Here is a 19170-nt window from a genome sequence, read left to right as displayed (position 1 = left end):
CAAATAGTCGAACCCGGGAGCCGTGGCTTCGTACTGCGTTACGCTGATTTATAAAGATTTACAACATACTTTCATCCCACATCATATTCCGACTTAAACTAAATGTGCTTGATTTGTAGACTTTGATATCCGAATACGCAAATACACATTTGAATTTTGATAAACACGTATCAGATAAAAATTTAAATATGATCCAAGTATGAAATATTGAATATGCTGATACTACAATTTCTATTTTACTTCGCTTCTTGTGCCATATTTGGATAATTTGCGAAGATGAGGATGAGTGACTATATGATGAAATTCATAAATGGACACTCGCAAATATCCATGCCCAGGCCAGGATTCGAACATCGGGCCCTTGGCGTCGTAGCGCGATGGGCTAACCATTCCGCCACGAAGACCGGCTCTAGAGATTAAATTACTTATATATATTAGGTATATATTATGTGTATATATACACATATATAGGCTATGTAATTAATGCTGTTATGAAAAGTTTTACAATATAAAAGAGCATATTATGGCACACAAACACACACACACGCACACGCACACATACATGCGTATCTATACTTTATGTGTGTGTGTGAGTAATTATGGCACGGGTCAGCAACATAAAAGGAGATGAACTGAAAATGAAATATAAGTGTAAGATTCCCAAAATATTGTGTTTGGAAGTTGGTAAATGTCCTCTTCAAATCATAATAATACAATTTATAATTCATTAAATAGCCTTTTTATAATAAAAATAGGATATTGTAGAGGATATTTTAATATCCTCTGGAATGTCCTATCTGTTGATACCATTGTGCAATTATATGGTGTAATAAAATAAGCATTCTTGCGTATTATAATGTTGTATTACAATGTGTGAGAAAATGTAACTAAAATGAATAATTTATTTTACTACTTTCTACTAAATACCTTATATTACCCACGATCTCATTTTCAGTTCATTGAATTTAGGATTCAAAAATGAAGTTTGAGAGTAGGTGAACAGTACAATCTTTTATGATAGTTATAACAATTATAACAGGTTCGATTACCCGGTGGAGGCACATGGCACAGTGGTTCCGATCCCACTTAAACTGTAGGCCTAGTCCCGATTAGCCTTCCTGTGCATAAAGTGGACTTAAAACAACAAATCAATAAATAAACAATTTAATAATAGTTGCTGTAGTCATCCATGAAATCTAGTATTCGGTGAAGTTTAGATTAAAACTTCTGTGTTCCTCGTCCTCTATCTTGAAACGTATAGATCGATTTTATAAATTGAAACAAAAGACAAACCCTCCATGGTATTTTGCAGATATACTAATTTCAGCACAAAAATTCGATATACTAGAAAGCCTTCACTCCACTCTAAATTACGCGTTATATTTAGTAAGAATATTGTAATGATCTAAAATTATCATCAGGTTCTTACACTCAATAAGTGTAAGACACGAACAGAATTTGAAAATATCAATATACAAAAAATAGATTCATCCTGAAACGCTTCGACCAAGTTTACTCAAAGTGTAATAAGAAATCAGCAATCTAGTTGCAATATAAATTTCATCATAAATCCTCTAAATATGCTGTTGATATTGTGGTCACAATACTGGTGAATTGTTCTAATTTTGACAACCCTACTAATGCACCATATGACGCATTATGTTCTACACTGTTAGAAGTTACCGTGAAATTTAATACATCCTACCGTAAAAATTTTACGGACTCGACCGTGGAATCGGAAATACTTCCATACCGTTTTAGACCAAGCCGCGCATGCGCATTTGTGTCGCTTGCCAACTTTCACAGGCCAACATGGCCGAAGCGTATGTTTTTGTTGCTGTGTTGTGCTTCTTTATCGATGGTTGTGCTTCGAATGCCTGCGTGGAAAGTAAATCTACATAACTCAAGGTACGTATAATGTTTTTATTTTTTAACATAATGGAATGAAAATTCATTGTAACACAGTTTATTAGTGCTATATTATTATTATTGTACTGCTGTACTATGCAACGAAGCCAAAACCACGTGCATTTATTCAATTTGCTTGTGTAGTGGAAGATATAAATTCATCGATGTCTTTATCACATGTACCACATTGCAAATACCGGTCACTTTCATTAGGTAGTATACAAACGATATATGAAGTGCGTGTCTGTTGTTTACAAGTAGTACTCAGAAATTTTTGAAAGCAGAAACTTGCAATAGCCGAGTTACGGATGGTAGAAATGTTTAGTAACAGTCTCTGAGGTACAATTTTTTTCTTACTTGACAGGTTTTGATGTTTTATGTAACATAGAATGTGCTTCTAAGCGCGGAAAGCACGAACAACCGCGATATTTGATCCCAAACCACAGCTCACGTAAATTAAAAACCTCCTATCTCAGAGTACTTTCGCAACTTTTATTGGTCAAAATTGGTGTATGCACATTCAAATAGCTTAAAATACGTGCAAATGATAACGTCACCAAACTTAGCACTACTAACAATAGTTACACTTCTATTTTGGTTTTGTGAGTTTTCAGTCCTTCGTGTTTGATTTACCTTATTTTATAATACATTTAAAATGTAAAATTAATATTTATTTTCAATTATTGACTTTTATTATTAATATTTTGGGTGCACTTGCACAAAGCCTTCGAGCTTCCCTGCTTCAGGCTAAGGAAACTAGGTACTTTACTTCAGCATAACTCATTTCCCTGAGCTAAAAACAGCAGAAAAGCTACATAAACAACTTAATCTTTATAAAAAATGCAAAAACTTTCACTCGGTGGTACAGAAAGTCAAGGGTACCTAACTATTCATCTGGCATAACAGCCTAAAAGTACTGGCTGAAATTGTATGGATTTCATCAGTAGTGACTGAATGATACTGTTAATCCTGAACCTCCACACATAAATAATTCCAGGGAAGGGTTTAAAAGCTTTACGGGAAAAAAGTGACACGGTGTGCTTCAATTGTCCCCTTCCTTCACCTATCCTGTACACTGAAAAAAAAATCATGCAAATTAGGCGAAATTTATCTGAAAGTCCCAAAATTATTGTAAAATTCAATATTGGGTTCTAGACCCCATCAGAGTAAAGATATTTTGATCTAGCTAAGGTTATCTGTTGAGAAGTATTTAATCCCATGGGAGATTTATAAATGAAGAACTGGTCTCCCAATATTGTTCATTTTATTCATAATTTTGTATTTAGGTAAGTAGAATTACATAACTTTGACAAAATGTCAAGTGAATGGTTAAAAATACAAATTTATGAGTAATTATAATAGTGTACATTTACACAAGTTGGAGGTGTTATATTTAACTTTGTATGTGAAAACAAAATTGAAACTTAGAAATTTTTATCTGCGGAACACTGATAAATTTTCTAAAAAAATTAGATGGCAACACTGATTTTTACTAATATTAACTATTTGGATGTTCCATAACATATTGAGCATCCACTTAAAATCCTTCTGCTAGTTCTAAGCAAATAATGTGAAGTAAAAGCAAAATTTTTGTAATAATTCAAAATTCCTTCGGTTTTGCGGCATTTTCCAAGAATGACACTTTTACATAAAAACAGTGGTACTGACATGAAAGATGTTATTTCTTGGTGTTATTTTGTATTTCCCTTCAAGTTTAAGCTGTTTATGACTGCAACAATTAGCATTCATGCATATTTAACTGTAATTAGGTATCTTATGACTGATTTAAAATTCTTTTTCTCTTGCAAGAATTGCAATTTTGGACAAAATTTGGATTTAAAGTTCCAGTAATCAAATCAATGACACAATATAAGTTTAATACAGTAGATTTAGGTAATTTATGGTTTAATTGTTATCATTAAGTTTAAAACTGTACAAAATTGTTAATAATTTATGGTTTTCATGCTCAAAATTCATTTAATTACAGGTTTTTATGAGAAATTCTGATTTTAAGTCTGGAAAGTAAAAGATATGCCAAGAACTGTGCCAATGGGTAGTGAGCTGTGAAATTTCTGTGGGAGGTCCTAGAAACTGCATTGGAACCTCTTTTGGACAAGATCCACAAGTAAGTTTCTTTTCATATTTTTCAACTAGAACCTGAAGCAACAAAATACCCACCCCTCCTCCCATTAGAAATGGATCCAATAAGTTTTTATAAGAAATTTGAAATGTTACTCACTCAATGGTTGGAAGTTAGCTTGAAAGATAAATAAAATAAATCATGGTAAAGGTTATTGAAAGTTTTCAATCTTGTGTTCTGACAACTATTATTCAATCCCTTTACCTTTACTTTCCATGTGAATGGCTGTATGTGGAAAGAGTGGGTCATGGAATTGAACAATTACTTCAATTGATACTAACACACAGGGCCTACTTTTTTTAAAAAATGCTGCCAATTTATCATACAAACTCCTGTAACTATTTAAGGTCAGGGTGGGCTTTCCTTAAAAGTGGGCCAATTGACATTCTTTGAAATAACCCTTCCGTGTACTGAATGCAAGTTTTTTTTTGTTTGTTCATATATTTGATATTTTGAATGAGATTCTTAAATTTATTATTGTTATTACAGGATCGTCCCTAATAGAATGCATGGAAATTATGCTTTCAATTGAGTAAGAATTGATAGAATGCTTGGCTTCCTGAATGCTATATCTGTATCCATTTCAAGCATGCAACACATTGGAGTTTGGCAAAAGGTATGTTGTATCATGTGTGAATGGAACACTGCACAAACTTTCACATAATAATTAAAAAGCTCCAAGTTTGTAGTTAAAATATTTTTAATTCTCCTGAAATATTCACATCAATTCAGTGCATAAAACAGGTGGTTGGGTCAGTGGCAATGTGGTTTTAGTGCTAGACCCATACTTTATTCACCAAACATTCAGAGTTTGAGTCTTCTTGTCAGCATGGATGTGGTTTGTTGTACAATGAGATGCATAAGAATTGCAAAGTAAATTGTCCATCGCCATGTTTATTGCCCTTGTTTTACGAAATGAGTGCTTAAAAAAATGAAACAAAATGTCAAACAAGCTGCTGAAAATTTCTACACCAGCACTTGCATACATAAAAGGTCAGTCCCTAAAAACACAAAAGAAGCAAGAGAAATATGAATGAAAATTGTTATGGACAATTTGCTGACCCAATACTTGTGCATCCCACTGTACTATTTATTATTTAATCATAATATTGGTCATTTCTCATGTTAGCATTGTCTCTTAGATCTAAAAGATGAATGGTTTAAACACTGAATGCAGTACTGGGTTTACCATATGATTTGGCACACACGGAACGGAAGTAAGGTAAAGCCCCTCATGCACCATGACATGAGGGCACAGCGCAATGTGGAAGTTGGGCCCCACCAGTGCTGTGACACCATAATTTACCACAGCTATACACTAAATTTCATGAAACGTTAAGTGGAGAGCATGTTTCCATTAACTATGGATTATGTTTCAATTAAATATATGGATGAAATCTGCAAACTTCTCTAAAAATGTGGAAAACGTGGTGGAATACTGATGATGATGATGATATATGTCATTTTACAAATAAAAACAAATATGGAATACATATTTTCATGATTGCATTTGAACATGCAGGCTACAGCATGTTATTGTATCTCCATTTCTTGTTTCATTGCTTTTTTGAATTTTAGTTTTGTTTTCTGTTAACCACTTTAATCATACTCGTAATGACACTGAAAATGAAAACTTGCAAAAACGTACATAAGAAGTTCTCTTCTTGTTTTGAACTGACATAATGCAGACTTCAATTGTCTCATGGCAGTAAAGACACCCAAGTAACTGGATTGTCATGGTTCACATAGGAGATGTACTGCGTAGAAATTTTTGCAAAGAAAATTCAGGCTTGACCAGGACACAAACCAAGTTCTTTGGCATACCATGTCATTGCTCCACAGACTGAAATAAACCAGGGCTGGCTTAGTAGCTAAGTTAGTATAGTTACTTTTTCAAATTAGTTTACTCTATGGGTAACTGGGAAGGGAGGGGGTGAGACAGCTGAAACATGGTACTGATCACATCATCTCCACTGTAGCCAGTAGAGAATGTGGAACCATGTGCCTTCATGGAATGGTGACAATTTCTGCCACCTTTCCACATATGTATTTATTTTTTGAGGGAACTGTATCAGTGGGAAACTACTACTGAGCTTACGCACCACTGAACACCTTTGACAATGTTATTCTGTTACTTGAGAATTAATGAAATTTTAAATTTATGCTGTTGCAATTGCATTTGGTTTTGTATCAAATTCCTTAATGGTATATTTCTTCTTCCCAGGTGATTTAATCCAGCAGAAGGGTCCTAAGTTAAGAAGAAAAAAGCACAAGTGCAATGTAGTAATTATTTGACAAAATGCAAAGAAACAAGTGTAAAGTGAAAATAAATAAAAAGTAAATTATAATTATGTACTTGGTTGATTTGAATAAATTATTTATATTATTTGAATTATTATATCTCATTTGAAAATTCCATTTTTAAAACTGAAAAGTATTTGAGGATTGCACCAATAGCAGGGATGGAAGATTGGTAGTAATGCCAGTAAAATCCAGTTTTTTTTTATCTTATTTTACTTATTTAATTATTAATTTTTTATGTTGAATTGATTCTCTTGGGCTATCGATCAAGTGGGTTCTGCAACTGTTTCTGAGCTTTTGAGAATAATGCCACTATCTTCAGGCTAGAATTACTTCTTTGCCTTTACCCTGAAGATGAGAATAAAGTCAGATCTAGGAACTTCTCAGACTTTTGTAGAATTCATGTGGTCAAGGAGAGAGAATCTTTTCATCATTTGCCTACAGAAAAACTGCGGCTTATTATAGTATTGTGTGTGTGTTTATGAGTGCAATTTGTGATTTACTTGTTGCATTGTGAGGAACTTGAAGTGAAATTATTTTTTTTTCAGTTCAATTACAGATATTTTTGTAATATTTCCTAATTTAAGTAATAATAATTATTGTACTAACAAAGTAGTCTCATTATGGAAATGTATTTCCATAAATGCTAAAACATTGAAATTTTAAGGTTTGAGGGCTATGTTTTCCTTTCTGCTTTCTATTATGTTATTCACAGGGTTCCTGAATATCTGAAAACACTCAGAATTTGTTTTTTGCTTGGAAGGATTTTAAACATATTTCACCTTTTCCTCATAACTGTTTTTCTTTGTGAATGTATCATATCCTTATAATGCATTTGCGCACACATAAATATTGTAGTAAATGGAGAGGTATAGTTTCAAGTCCACTTTATGTTCAGATAGGCTAATTGGGGCTGGACCTACAGTTTTGAAGTGGAATCCAAACCATTGCAATATGCCTCCACCAGGGTATTGAACTCAGGACTCGATCACAAGGTAAGAATAATTTCATTGTGCCATCAGAGGGCCTGGAAGTATCTAATAAAATAATTAAAACATTGCCTTCAAGAACATGTTAATTTTGTCCAATGAAAATGTATGTCATTGCTGGTTATGGAGTTGGTGGATGCCATAGAAATGCTATTTAATTAATAAGTTGTAATTATTATTTTGTTTTTTTTTGTTTCTTTCTGCATATTGGGTTAAATGTGATAATGATTATAAATGATGGAATGGTATAATAAATACAATGATACTCATGTATGAACTGGGTTTCATACCTGGCACATCTAGCTTTATGGGAGTCCACCAGTCCACTACAGAAGCCAGAAGGGGGCTCTAATACGTAATTCCTAGTTCAGTATTTCCCCCTAGTTAAACAGGTAATTTTTACTTTCTAACTACTGTCGACCTGTGCAAGGGTACGTAAATCAATTGTGTGTTGTGCAAATGTAAAATTCTCTCTAAATGCCTTAGTATCGTGGAAAACGATGAACTGTGCTGCCAAGGAGTGTTTTAAGCACATACATTGGCAGTGAAATTGGAAATTTTATACCTATGCCAGAACAAAATCAATCATCAATATGTAATGTGAAAATAACTTTTTGACATTAAGTCTGGCCAAAAAGGTATATTTTTTTACATTATGCAAAAAGGTATTCCATCTAAATAAGCCAATTATTGTTTAAATTACGGCATTATGCCGTATTTTTTAAAAAACAAACTTGTTAAAATTACGGTATATTACCGTTTAATATACAGGTATCCGTAAAAAGAAATTTACGGTCACCGTAATTTTTACGGTATCTGGATGGCAGCGAGAATTGACGGTCTTGGACCGTTTTTTTTACTGTCAACTTTTTACAGTGTAGATATTTCATTAAAACTGTTGCTCTATCAAAAATCTCGTTTCATTTTCTACTGGAATGTAGGGTAGTATGCAATAAATGAGTAAGATAGAAATAATGTTTTTTCTTCCACCATTTTGAAACGTATTGATCATATTTGTTGAAATAAAAAACAAGACGATTATTTCATACTATCTAAGAGATGTAAAAGGTTCAAGGCCTTTAAATTTACGGCAATTATTGTTGTCACAATGACATGACCAACACCTTCTAAACGGCAAAATATATTTTTAATTTTTCTTTAATAAGGTTTCCCCAATATATACCCTAATATTACACTCACTATAGTTACTTACACATAGAATTTATAATTTCGACAGAACTGTGAAAAAATTATATACCATAGTGATACGCGCGCATTACAAGGAAAGTCGGCTTTTGTCCACCAATTTGAAACTTGTCATGCGATTTTAGTCAATACAATACGATTTCAGACCTTCGATATATCTAGCTGCAGTGCAAATTTCAAATAAATCCACCTAAATTTACGTCAATTATTGTGGTCACAAGATTTAATATCTAAGAAACTAAAAGTTAAAATATACAAAACAGTAATTGTACCTGTAGTATTGGATGTGAAACTTGGTCCCTTAAATTGAAAGAGGAACATAAATTAAGAGTATTTGAAAATAAGATCCTTAGGAAAATATTTGGGCCTAAAAGTGATGAGGAGACAGGTGAGTGGAGAAGGTTAGATAATTTAGAACTGCATAATTTGTATTCATGTCCAGATACTATTAGAATGATTAAATTAAGAAGACTTAGGTGGGCAGGCCATGTGGCACGAATGGGAGAGGAAAGAAGAGTTTACAGGATTCTTATTGGGCAACCTGTTGGTAAGAGACCTGTAAGAAGGCCAAGACGAAGATGGAGAGATAACGTTGAGATGGACCTAAAATAAATAGGTATTAGAGATGGGAAAGAGTATGTAGATCTTGCTCAGGATAGGGACAGATGGAAGGCCTGAGTTACTTCAGCCATGAACCTTCGGGTTTAAGAAGGCTAGAGAGTTAGTTAGTAAGGTAGTTAGATTGGTGATTTGCCCCTTATTCTTTTTCCTCCTATCGATCCTGAAACACAGGATCAAACACTTTTCAAAATTTTGCTATCAAATTACAAAAAAACACGTACTAATGCTAAACGTTTTCATCCAATAAGCTGACAATATACGAGCTTATACGAGCTCGTAACTTATACAGAGCCAAAATTACCAAATATGTGATTGTGTGCATGTCTTAAGCGGCCCAAATACTAATGTGCAAATACGGGATGTAAATCTGCTGCTTATTGACGTAGCAGGATCTTGGCCGAGGGAAGAGCAGGGCAATTATTTCCGCTGGTAACTTCCAGTCCCAACCTGCCTTTCATCCCCCGCCACTTTTACCCTGCGTACGAAAATTACATTGCATACCAGCCGCAGGTTCCCAAATACTGTCGGATTTCTACGTTGCGTGCAAAATTTAATCCACTCGACGTGTTTTTACGTTAATGTATGCCCGCCTAGCAATTTTGAACGGCATATATACAAGGATCATCCAGAAAAAAGAATAAACATTTTGGTGTAAAATGCGAATGACAAATGACAAGTGTTCAAAACATGTATGGTACAGAAACTACATATCTTACTCTACTTTTCCACATATTCGAGATATACGTTCAAGCACTTGTTTTAGAATGATACCAGTTTGTTGATACCGTCGTTATACTCGGTTGCCGACAATGTACTCAACCACTCCGTTTGTTTTGTATGACACAACAGATCCTTTGAAGCGTTTGTCATTCGGCATTTATTGTTCCTTCCCGTGGCAGAAAATTAATGAATAAGGCGCCTTTCTTGTCCCAATATACAGCTGCGAGAACTTCTCGCATGCCGAGTGTTTCTTTAGCCTTTCTTGGCTTGGAAGGTGATCCGACATGGTGCCACTCCATTGATTGGCGCTTGGTTTAGTGTGTTGAATAGGCGACCCATGTCTCATCGCCTGTCGCAATCGAGAAAGTTTCTGAAAGCACTTTGCCATATTTGAAAAACTCGAACATACTGTCACTACATGGTGGAATACATTGACGAGTACAATGAAGGTATATAAAAACTGGTATCACGCTCTGATAAGTGCTTTAATAGGTTTTCGCCAATATGTGGAGGAGTAGAGTAAGGTATGTAGTTCTTGTATCATAAATTTTTTCCACATATCATTTGTCGTTTGAGTTATATACCAAAATGTTCCTCTTTTTTCTGGATGACCTTCGTTAATCGTGCTCTACACTTGAAGATCGATGCATAATTATATCTCGGTTCTGGGTTCAAATTCACTAGCGCTGTCTCTGCTGTGAAATACATTCCAATGGAAAGCTACACTTTAATGACCTCTTTATTCTATGCCTCAGGTACAATATGTACTCAAACTAAAAATTAAATTGTGGATTCTTAATTCAAAAGAAATCGAAATTAATTTCCAATATTTTACCTACCGTACACCATCCTTTTTCTGTTCGCATAGAATTCCTTTTGAAGCTTCACTATATATTGAAGAATTTCTTACGAGAACCTATTCACGTTGTATCTTAGTTGGGAGAGCAAATATTGATCTCTGGAATTCGAAGTGAATAGGTCCGGGGGTGTGCTTGCATACATCACCCCAGCCGATATAAAACATAATAGAAAATCGACGTTCGAAGCTCTCGGAAGAAGAAAGGTTCGCCCCTGGGCCACGAGAAAAGCCCAGAAGCACAAACATTATGGAGCGGTGGAAAGAGTGAGCCTAGTCCTTCCGTTTCAACCTGAATATCCTTTCTTCCATATACATTCCTTTGACTGTTTTTCTTTATCGCAGAGATTTCCCCAGTCGTTAGGATTTTTTTTTCTTTTACGCAAGAATTCCCTTGTTGAACATATTTACAGTGTTCAATAAATTTACACAAGTAATAGTTCTGTGAAACACAGGAATTAATATTCACACGTAAGTGATGAGGGAACGTTCTGAGGAAGTGTGAAGGTCTAACGTATATAATCCCACACTTATACGAGGCGCATCAAGAAAGTAATTTTCCCTATTTTTTTTTAAAAAAAAACCAACACAGTTTTAGGAAACCATTTATTGGCAACAGGTACAGCAAAGGTTCAGCTATTTTTCAACATAGCAACCACCAGAATTGAGACACTTGTCGTATCGTGGTATCAACTTTTGGATCCCACTGTCGTAGAACTCTGCTGCCTGTGAATGGAACCAGCGTGTGACAGACGTCTTCAGCTCTTCGTCGTTGCCAAAACGCTCACAGGAGGACAGGAATTTCTTGAGGTGCAAGAAAACGTGAAAATCGCTGGGAGCCAGATCAGGACTGTAAGGTGGATGATCAAACAACTCCCAGCCAAATTCCGTCAAAACAGCTGCTGTGCGCCGAGCCGTATGTGGACGAGCATTGTCATGGAGGAGCACAATACCTGCAGTAAGCATGCCACGCCTCTTGTTTTGAATGGCACGTCACAATTTCCTTAGTGTTTCACAGTAATGGTCAGCGTTCACCGTTTCACCTCTGGGGAGGAAGTCAATGAGCAAATTGCCCTTCCTGTCCCAAAACACGGTGCACATCACTTTCTGTACCGACAGCGTCTGTTTGAATTTCTTCTTGACCGGAGATCCACTATGCCGCCAATGCATTGACTTCTGCTTGGTTTCCGGAGTGAAGTGCGAAATCCACGTCTCATCGCCCGTGACGATCCTGTCGAGGAAATCAACGCCGTCATCATGGTACCGTTGCAGGAATGTCAGTGCTGCTCCTGAACGTTTCATTTTGTGTTCGGGTGTCAGGTTTTTCGGCACCCACCTGGCACACAATTTTTTGAACAGCAGGCGCTGCGTGACAATCTCATGCAACACGGATCGCGATATCTGCGGAAAAAGGCTACTCAACTCCGTAATCGTGAAGCGACGGTTCTCTACGATGCGCTGCCGCACCAGCTCAACCACATCATCAGTGATGAGGGACGGACGCCCACTGCGCTCTTCATCATGGACACTTTGACGACCTTCCGAAAACTGCCGACACCAGCGACGCACCATCTGCTTACTCATAATGTTCGGCCCATAGACCTCACAGAGCTGACGATGAATGTCAATTGGCGCAATGCTTTGTGCATTCAGGAACTTTATCACCGACCGAACCTCGCATGCGGCGGGAGAAGGAATACGAGCTTCCACTTCGGACCACTGCTGCCTCGCTACTGGCGCCGGGCGGGATCTGTCCGCCTGGCATATGATTGATACGTCTTAGCTCTGCTGCGCATGCGCAATTTACACGGCTCATTATGTTTACTTTCACGGAAAAAAAATAGGGAAACTTACTTTCTGGATGCGCCTCGTATTAATCTCATAGCATATAATTGACTTGGGTGATTTGTTTAAATGTTGTTCCAAATTAATTTAATTTAAAAACTGTAAATTTAATACAGATTATTTTATATTAACTATGTCAACATTAATAACAGCCTTTCTCAGAAAGGTTCCAGGACTGAGCTCGTAAAAATAATTGATTCAACTTACCAACTAATCGTTCTAGGTCTTGTCAAAATAGTTCCATCGACTATCTATGCACAGCTGCAACCGTTTCTGTAGGTCATGGAAGCAAGCAGGGAAAGCTTCATCTCGGATGCTTCTCAGCACATCTGTCACAGTCGTTTTATTGCTGCAAGATCTTCATGGCGCATCCCTTTTAGAGGCGGTTTCACAGGGCGCAGTTCGGATGAATATGGGGAATGTAGTAGAGCAGGGACACGATGCTTGGCCAGATATTCCTGGACCGATAAAGTAGTATGGGGGCTTGCAATGTCCACTGCCAAGATGTTCACAAATCAGGACGGCGCCGCCGAATTGCTTGATGCAAATGTTTCAGGATGTCAATATAAAAGTTTTGGTTTATCGTTTTTCCTTCAGGCAGATATTCATGGTGCGCCAAACCTAACTTTTAGCATCAACAAATGCCATCAACATTGTATTTGTCACTCTAAGATCGTTTTCCACTGAATCTCTGTCCTCCCGAAACCTTTTGGTGCCATTCAAAGACTGTATAAGGCCTGGTCACCATATGATTGCTAGGGCCTCCCCCATGGCGCAGTGGTAGCGTCATTACCTTGTAATCGATGGGTCCCGGGTTCGATATCCGGTGGAGGCACAAGTGGTTCGGATCCCACTTTAAACTGTAGGTCCAGTCCCGATTAGCCTTACTGTGCATAAAGTGGACTTAAAACAACAACTCAAACCAAACCAAACCATATGCTTGCTGCATCATATTCATTATCCCTAGCTTAAAGCAGAACTTAATGTTAAAACTCTGCTCGAAATCCACTTTCACCACGTCACTCGTGTAACTTCCAACTAAATGTGCAAACTAGCCGAACAGTGAGTTGCTAAGCACAGCTCTGCCACCTAGTGAGTTTACATGAGTAACGAAACACTTCCAAGGCCATGTCTATTCAGAGCACATATCAGGTAACTGAATAATATTATTAAAAAAACAAAAAAAAAAAAAAAAAACGAGTCCTGGAACTCTTCTGACAAATGCTGTGCATCACTTTTGTTGACTAATATCAACAAGTTTCTAATATAGTTGCATTGAACTCAAAGTTATAAATGAAATCAACAACAATCGAATAGGCCTTCAAAAGTATGTTTGTAACTTGAAAATTGTGAACTCTTGTGTACTATGGCGGAAATTGTCTACAATTGTATTGAGGAAAATATGAAAAACTACTGATGTTTATTGAAAAACAGTGTTAAACCTTACGAGCTTTTACCCTACAGAAGAAATATGGAAAATTAGACAAAATTTTGAAAGGTCTGTTGAAATTTGAAAAATTCCTCACCTTTGTCCTAGTTCTGCTGCCAAAGTACTTCAGTAACGTCTTCATGATTGATATTTTAAGAACCTTTCTCACTCCACCTACACCCTTCCCACAAACAATTATACACATATTGTGTATGTTTCACGAGAAGCACAGACATTAAATTTCGTTCCACTAAAATGTGTGGCATAATTAACGAGTTATTTTCGCGGCTTAACGTGTGAGGATAAGCTTCAAATCGTTGTTGATTTTTTGTTTCAAGTTAGCTTTATGCGCAGATAGGCTAATATGGACTTATCTTCTCTAACATATGTAACATGATATATTTTTATTAATGATTATTTTCTTTTGTCATCGACGGATCCCTCGATGACTGGACCCCTGAATGTTTTGGACACTGTGTGGATAATTTTTGAATATGTTTTGTGGATTCTGTAGATAATTTTTGGACGTGTTTTGGACATTTTATGGATCAACTTTACACATCTCTTTGACATTCTATGGATGACTATTGATATGTTTCAGTGCGGCTTGGTTCACGTTAACGGGATGGTATCATAATGTTTTTATTTGACTGTTGATAAAGATATATTCTGAAACAAATGCCTCCCCGATGGCGTAGTGGTAGCGTCGTTCCCTTGTAATCGATATCCGATGGAGGCACATAGTGGTTCGGATCCCACTTTCAACTTGGTAGTTCATTTTAGGTGACCGCAGTACTATGCATCTCATCGATTCGGAAAATATGACATCACATGAGATACAAATTTTCTTCATGTTTCTGAGATCGAAAATATAGGAAAAAAGGATCAAGATAGGAAAAAATACCGAAATATGTTGTTTTATGTAAAGTAAATTAGCAAATATATAATATCCTGGCAAATTTATAAAATTTTGTAACATAAAGCTCATGCAAAATCATGTCAGTTATATAATTCGTTGACATTTTCCTGTTCGAGGTATGTATCTAGAAAGCAGCAGCGGCGCCAGGATCAATCATCTAAGGGTGATGAGGGGGGTGCGGAATGAAAGTTAAGGTGTGCGATGTTGAAAATTAAGAAAAAGTGAAACTTCCATGTGTGCTTTAGCCGTTACATCAAATATCAAATAACTTTTAGTAGGCTTATATGAAAATATGACAGTGACACTGAAAATTGCTAAAGGGTTGATTAATTTTTCTTGCTTGCTTTGACCACAACAACAACAACATGTACAGAGAAGTAAATGCGGCTTCCCTTTCAGGTTAGTATCAATAGCTTAAATGTAGTACCAATACACTATTTCTTCAGTACCTACGCCGGTCAGTAATAAGATATGATTTTCATAAGTCTTATTGTGCCTCTAATAAAATAAAGCCTTTTCACTCCAAAGTAAAATTATATACTGGCACCATGAAGGTTATAAATGTTTCGGGTGATTTAACAAAACGCATTTGGTTAAGCTTTTTGGTAAGCAAATATGCACCATTACTAAAGCTCATTTAGTACTGATGAATAATGATATGTTTATCGCCCGTTTAAATAAATGTTTAGTTTCCTGAAACTACTTTTGTTATTCTAAGCCTTTTGTCTGCGAAGAGTTATAACAGTATTTTCGGCTGAAAATGTTTTTGGGTAGAGAGTGCTGAAAGGGTGCGGAAGAAAATTAAGGGGTGCGCAAGCCCTCCTACGCACCTCCCTGGCGCCGCTCCTGCTAGAAAGGAATAGAATATGTAATTTCATACAAATCTGTGCTCTAGTTATAAGCACATGAGAGGTGTAACACTGTATGTTAAACATAGCTTATGTGTAATGCAACATAGCCTATAATTACCAGGGTTCATTGTAGGTCCAATTTGAGGTCAGATAAACTAATCGGGACTGGAGCTTCAAAGAAGGATCCGAAACACTGTTCCTCTACCAGAGAACGAATCCAAAACTATTCGATTAGAAGGCTAAAGTTTTGTGAGATAGAAGTATTTCTACGTTAATGTATTAACAATTATTGCAGATAGAACTAATCTTGAGGTTTCATTTCCTCAAACGAACCTGTCACAAAGATGGGAAATTATCTCGTTATTCCCATCAGTTAGCATTATTGCTATGTAACAAAGAATCCTTGTATTATATTTCCGGAGTGTCTATTTAATCTAGTCCCTCTTAATGTATTTGTGCAAAAATTTGTTTCATTCTTTTACTATCTGGGGTAAAATATTGCTCGAACATTTTTTGTTCGTTACAATATAATACTATCGATACATTTTTTAATGTATTTTAATCATCCCTTTTAGGACGGACACATGCCCCCGTGCCCCCCCCCCCCCCCCGCTAAATTCCACAATGACATGAACCCATTCGTGCCAGCTTCGAATCTCCGTTAAACTTAGAGTTGGTTCTTTATCTACTTTACGATTCACTTCCTCAATTACAATTAATTCTGAGGTAGAGATAAGAGAAGTAGAATGCGGGACGAAGACTTCTCTCATGGAAAACTTTCTACGTTCCTCCAAGTTGACTCACCCTCGTAAATGCTCTTGGTAAACTTCATAAGTATGTTATTTCCACAACTTTCAAAAAATTCCTTAAGGAACAAATGAAAATATTGGATAGATGTTGAGCAAATCCATGAAAAGTGGGAATATTGGATATTTACTTAATTAACCAGATATTTTTAAATGTACATATATCGCAGTGGTGGTATTTGATAACCACGCATTCACGTGCATGTACTACCAGTACGACTTGAAATAACATCCAGCATGAAAATGAAGCTCTTGACTATGAGCTTAGATATCATAAGAATTTGCATAGAACACGGAACATGAAAAGGAACACTCTTTTGTAACTTGACACGTAAAACAAGAAGGAAAGCACAAAGAGACAACCTTGCATTATTAATCACCCTGGGGCAAGGTCGAATGTAGCCCTCCATGGGAATTCCTGCCGCTCCACATGAGATATTTCCCAACTTGGTTTAATTTTTCACCTTATCCTTCCAGGGGGACCGTCAGTTTGTCCCCGCGGTGCTTATCGTTAAGAGCAGGCTAATGCCAGCCTTCATCCCTGCCCTCGCGTCGTTTGGGGCGCTTGAAGAATGGCAATATCCCTTCGCATCCATCCTGCAGAGGGATCAGGGGGAAAGTTCCCCGAGAACTTCTGGGACGTCAAGACACAACCTTTTGAGTGCAAGGATTTACTGTTCAAGACTTTAATTCTTGTTTTTAAAGCCCCTGGAAACTGATTTTGAATGTAAAGTTTCTACCTCATTAGCTCCCATAATGAATTTAATTAACGGGCCCACCTCATACGAGAGAATAAACAATAAATGAATCTAACAGCATCAAGAGTTAACAGCAACGTTTAAATGTTAAACTAATGTTACTTTTGTTCCAACAGAGAATCAAATCAAGAACACTGGAGGATCCAACGCAAAGGGATCCCCGACGCCATCGAGGAAATTGGGGCCCCGAACGAGCCAAAAAAAGTAAATGACGCATAAAATTGTTCCCCTTAGCTTCTCTAGTACTACAAATACAATCGTTTCTGTCAGAGTAAAATCAAATTTATGCTTATTGTCAATGTGCGAATTGACTAAAGGAATGCCGGGGGTCCCCCCCACACACAAAACATTTTATCCTCGACAAATGAAAATTATTTTTATCCCTGCAAGGGATGTTTTTATCCTTCTCATTGAAAAATCATTCTTGTCCATTGATGTTTCAGTCATGAAAGATTTCCCTGCCGTACAGTAATCAGCATTGTGGATTAAAGGAGAACACCATTCTGCAATAGACCAACCTCACGCTGTTTCCCACTTAAGATTTCATGGCCTAGTGCTGATTGAATTGAATCGACTATATTGCTGGGCGAAGTTCAGCTGTGGCTTGTCTACCACCTAACCCCAAAAAGTACAGATTAAAATAAAATATAATTAAATTCAATATTACAAAGAAATTAAACAAGAAAGCACAATAAAATACAAAAGGAATAACATCCCATACAATAGAACAGATTAAAATAAGAATAAAATTCAAGATCACAAATAAATTAAACAAGGAAGTATAATATAAAATACAATACGAATAAAATCATATACAACAGAACAATTTTAGTAATTTAAGTAATTAAGCTGAGGAAAGTTGAAAGTGAGATAAAAATAAATTGTGGTAACTCACAGTATTTTTCATTATTTGTCTGTTGATTTATCTTGCTTCTGATCGTTGATCAGTGATTCACGGACCATATAGCGAAAACGTTGAAGTTTTGATGTTTGGTTAGATTTCGTTGTGCATTCTAGGCCTTGGGTGCAGCGTAACTGAAAGAGGCCTGATAAGTTGAAGTTCTGCAACGAAGTAGACTGAAACTGGCAGCGTTTATGGTTGAATGCGCGTGAATTTTGCTTCTGGAGTTCAATTTCGAAAAGAGGCAGTTTTGGGCTTTTGCTATAAATTGTGTTGTGCAGTGTACAAAACAAGTGCAATTGTCTCCGTTGTGCCATGGAGAAAATTCCGTCATTAAGCACAGGAATAATGTGTTCATATTTTTTGTTCTATATACACATATAATGCAAGCGTTTTGAAATTTCTGTACTTTTATTGAATGTATATTGTTTTCCAATAAGAATGATATGATATTACAATGAAATAAAATGAAAACTATTTCAGATACAACCAAATTTTTTATATTATTTTGTTTAGTATACTGTGACAACTCATAGCTAAATACACTCTTCTAAAAAGAGAAACAAATGAAAATAGACATTCTATTGAACTTGAGGGGTGTAAGGGGTGATCTTCCACGTAGTGCACCCAACAGTCAACCTCACTTCCACGTTAGTGCACCCTGGACTGAAGACTAACGAGGCTCTGGCGACTGGCCCCATGGCCAGTATAATTTTGTTTGTGTTGTCCTGTGTTTTGTCCTTATTTGTGCTGAGTGTTCTTTGCAGCCTCGGCTTTTAACAACAGTCAGAACATTTTAATATTTTATGATTTTAATTAAGCAACGTTAGAGTTGTTACGTGTAACGGTAAGGGGCTGGACCCCGTATAGTGTGGCGGGTGCAAAATAGCCTTAGTGCTGACGCACCCAAAAATTTTAAA

The 19170-nt window shown here is 36.4% G+C and overlaps 2 long non-coding RNA genes across 2 annotated transcripts; both read left to right on the top strand.

Moving 5' to 3' along the window:
• Positions 1-1797: 1797 nt before the first annotated feature.
• LOC145998423 (uncharacterized) lies at positions 1798-4581 on the top strand. Its single transcript, XR_014443313.1, has 3 exons — positions 1798-1908; positions 3896-4033; positions 4538-4581. It is a non-coding gene; the product is annotated as an uncharacterized LOC145998423 (long non-coding RNA).
• A 41-nt stretch (positions 4582-4622) lies between these two features.
• LOC145998422 (uncharacterized) lies at positions 4623-6440 on the top strand. The gene is made up of 2 exons (XR_014443312.1): positions 4623-4664; positions 6273-6440. It is a non-coding gene; the product is annotated as an uncharacterized LOC145998422 (long non-coding RNA).
• Positions 6441-19170: the final 12730 nt, after the last annotated feature.

This window comes from Lepisma saccharinum, chromosome 14, assembly GCF_977018435.1.
Source record: "Lepisma saccharinum chromosome 14, izLepSacc3.1, whole genome shotgun sequence".
Classification (NCBI taxonomy): Eukaryota; Metazoa; Arthropoda; class Insecta; order Zygentoma; family Lepismatidae; genus Lepisma; species Lepisma saccharinum.
The sequence above is the reverse complement of the archived record's forward strand: the minus strand, read 5'-3'. Positions and strand labels throughout refer to the sequence as shown.